The following is a 4,099-nucleotide window of genomic DNA, read 5'->3' on the forward strand; positions in this document are numbered from 1 at the left end:
AATCTCACTGTTTCTGGGCTTCTGGGCTATAGGGCACTCTGAGCATTTGGTGTCATGCACTCAGTGAACTGATCAGGAGGAATGAGCTCCTATCCCCTCCCTGAGGGACAGAGTAAAGAGGCTCTATTGGGAGACTCAAATAGCAACCTCCCCTGCCCAGACAAGCACCTGCCAAGCCGCCTCCAAAGACTCTGGGAAGAATCAGGTAGCTCCTGGGAGATGATTTTGCAAATGGTGAAAGTATGAAAGGAATCTGTAGCCAGTGGCTTGTACCTGCGGCCACCACATGGCAGTAAAAGGCAGGAGAATTCCTTGAGCCTAGGATTAGGGGACCCAGCTCAAATAAGATCCACCTCTTACTTGAAATTTTCTTCGTTGGCATTCTCTATATTTGCATAGAAACAATAAGAGGGCATAGTTACATTTGTCCTTTTCCGATGACGGAAGCACAAGAATGATGTAAAATGAAAGTTCATGCAATTGCCATCCCTTCCTGGAATTGGAGAGGTGACAGCCATTAAGAGCACTGGTGGCTCTTGCAGAGGTCCCAGTTCAGTTCCCAGAACTCACATGGTGGCTCACAACCATCTTTAACTCCTGTTCAAGGGATCCATTATGTACTTCTGACCTCCAAGGGTACCAGGCATCACAAGGTACACAAACGTATGTGCAAGCAAAGCACTCTACACATAAAGAATAACAATAATAAAAACCATTCCTTTTCTGAAAAGTTCACCAAGGTTCCCATTGCTCCAGATACTCCAAGGTCATGTGTGGAGAGGTACATTACACAGCTCAAACTACTGAGGAGTTATCAGGTCACAAACACACCAGACACGCACGCACACACACACACACACACACACACACGGGGGGGGGGGGGTAGCCAAACAACAGGGAGGAAGAGGCTTGATGACTACTTAAATGATACCTACACCTCCACTCTGCTCTCAAACACATTCTTTGTGAATAAAATAAAAACCCCTGTTTTTTAGTAGGACATGGTGGTGCATGTCTTTCGTCCCATTACTCAAGAGGCAGAGGCAGGAGGATCTCTGTGAGTTTGGGGTCAGCCTGGTCTACAGAGGAAGTCCCAGGCTATATAGTAAAACTTTGTTCAAAATAAATCCCATATTTTACAATCAGCCTTATTGGCATAGAAACCCCTCTATCACACAGTTCAAAGTTCTTACTGTATAATCAAGTGTCAGAAGTCTCCAAATCAATTTCATTCCCCCCCCACCCCGAAAACCTTCTGAGAAACGGCAAGCCGCTTAACATGGCATAAGCCCTTTACAGACTGACCTGGCCCTGCTTATTGGCCGTGTTCCAACAAGGCCCCGAAGCGCTCGCCCACCTTTCCCTCCAGCTTCCACACATGGGCAGATCACTTGGTCAGAAAGAAGTCCCTGAGTCGCTCTGCTACTCCCAACCCCAAAGCTCTCACTGCCTGTCACATGTTGGTCAGGGTCATGCTAGGTGTGCTGTGTGTGATGGTCAGCTTGCACCCTTTCTAATCATAACCCCTTAGAGAGAATGGTATCTTACATTCCTCCACTCGTCTATAACAACCAGGCTCTAAGTGTTCACTGAGCACTGCAGTATGGAAGCTGCCGTTCTAGGGGCGTTGCGTTCCATTTCATTCGATCCTTGCAAATTTCCCAGAAGTGAGAAAACTGAGGCTTAGGGGAGGCGAGAGACTGCTAAGGTCACACAGCTGAGAAGTGGGTATGAGGGACAGGAACCCAGGTCCCTCAGACTCTGACAAGCCAGGCTTGTAGCCACAACCTGGCCCGTGCCTTGGATGGGGCGGAAGTGACAGATGGCTCACTGGACAAGCTGTCTACCAGGCACGGCGGGAGGACAGCCAAAACACACATGGCAAGGGAAGCAAGCAGCTGGGGCCACTTCCTTTGAAGCCAACACATGGGCTCCCCGTCCAGGTAGGTCCCCCTCCCCTGGGCTGAGGGGTCCCACTATTCTCCACTGACGGATTATCTTGCCCCTGAGCAGAGGCAAGACATTAGGAAATAAAAAGCCAGAAGCTCTGAAGGAAGGCTCAGAAAGTGGTTTGGAATGGGAGAGCTTCCCTAAGGCTGCTTAGTCACAGTGCCCATATTTTCTTTTCAGGGCCTGTCGGGCAACTTTGGGATCAAGGTGTTTGCCAATAAACCCCGTCTGACAGAACAAAATTAAAAGAAACCCTAACGCCTTGCAAACCCCAGCTTAGTGGAAAGATCCATCTCCTCCTACCTCACTCTGTCTCAGGGCAGCATCTTCCGCACACAACGTCAAAGCAAAGACTGTCAGGAAAGACAGACCATGAGTGACTGCTGTTTCACAAGCACTAAGCCCTGTGCTTTAAACCCTTTCCTCTGTTAATCCTCGTTCAACGCCATGGGTTATATAGTCTAACCTTTAGAGCAGTTGCAGACACAGGCCCTGGGTGGGCCAGGCCTGTTCATAATCCCAGCTATAACAATCATGGGTTACATACATGTGGCCATGCTTCTTAGAACTTCTTCATATGAAAAATGACGTCAATAACAGCTAATCTCTAGAGATGCTGAATATTTATTCACTGTCCAGTGCTTGCTACCAGTCAGCTATCAGAACTGTTTGGGGGTCTCCTCACCATGTTGGAGCTACTGGAACTGAGGCTCTGAGAGCTTATACCAACTGCCCACAGTTAATAAGGCACTAAGTGGAATTAAATCCATGCGCAGCCTGCCTGACTCCAAATGACCTCAACATCCAGTGTGTGGACTCCCTATCTCCCCAAAGCTAAGCCTGACTTAAGGAGCAATTACACTGGTCAAAGTGCTACAACAGTCTCAGCTTAGAACAAATTCCCAGGATCACCCTAGAGACACAGGAATTCAAAGGCCCTACAACCAACACAAGAATATGAGGCCCAAAGCCAAGCATGGTGGCACACACTTTTAATCCTGGCTCTCCGGAGGCAGAAGCTGGCAAAACTCTGAGTTCGAGGCCAGCCTGGTCTACAGAGTGAGTTCCAAGACAGCCAAGGCTACACAGAAAATCTTGAAAAGCCAAAAAGAAAAAGGAAAAAAAAAAGAATGTGAGGTTCAAGAAATTTTTATTTACCTGTCTTCTGTGACTTTACTTAAATGGTATCAGGCTAAAATGAATGTCTGAGGAAGTAAAAGAAGGATGAAGTCACCAAACAGCATCATGAAGCCTTAAATGGAAGGGAAAAAAAGAAGTACCCAGCTTCTTGGCACCTCAGTGTGGTAGAGGATGCTCAGCATGAGAGCATCAGGTCATCTTTCAAAACTCAATGTTAAGACTTCCTTTGCGGTAGTGTTGGGCTCAAACCTAAGAATCTATGCATGTCACCAAAGACATGTGCTCAACTATGTTCACAGCAGCATTATTTGTAATAGCAAGAACCTGGAAGCAACCTAGATGCCCCTCAACTGGAGAATGGATAAAGAAGATGTGGCACATCTACACAATGGAATACTACTCTGCAGAAAAAAAATAATGGAATCTTGAAATTCGCAGGCAAGTGGATGGCACTTGAAGAAACCATCCTGAGTGAGGTAACCCAGACACAAAAAGAGGAACATGGTATGTACTCGCTCATATATGGATTTTAGACCTAGAGCAAAGGAAAACAAGCCTATAACTCACACCACCAGAGGAACTAGGATACAAGGTGTATTCTGGGAGATTCATATAAAGTTCCTCACAGAAGGGGGAAGGGACAAGTCCCCCAGAGCTCATGGGAAGTGGGGGGGGCAGTGAATGGAGAGAGAATTAGGAGAAAGAGAAGGGGAGGAGAGGAAAGCACGTGCGACTAGGAAGATTGAGTCAGGGTAGAAATAAAAGACAGGAGAGAGAGAGAGAGAGAGAGAGAGAGAGAGAGAGAGAACATAAAAGAGGGAGCCATTATTGGTTTGAAGAGAAAACTGAACCTAAAGAAAGGTCTAGAGACCTACAAGACTGCAACCAACTAACAATTTGAGCAACCATGGAAAGGCTACCATAAATGCCCTTCCCGGATAGTGAGATCAACAACTAACTTATCTATGGAGCCCTCATCTAATACCTGTTGGAAACAGAAGCAAACACC

The sequence above is a fragment of the Phodopus roborovskii genome, unplaced genomic scaffold (genome assembly GCF_943737965.1).
Source record: "Phodopus roborovskii unplaced genomic scaffold, PHOROB, whole genome shotgun sequence".
NCBI classification, from domain to species: domain Eukaryota; kingdom Metazoa; phylum Chordata; class Mammalia; order Rodentia; family Cricetidae; genus Phodopus; species Phodopus roborovskii.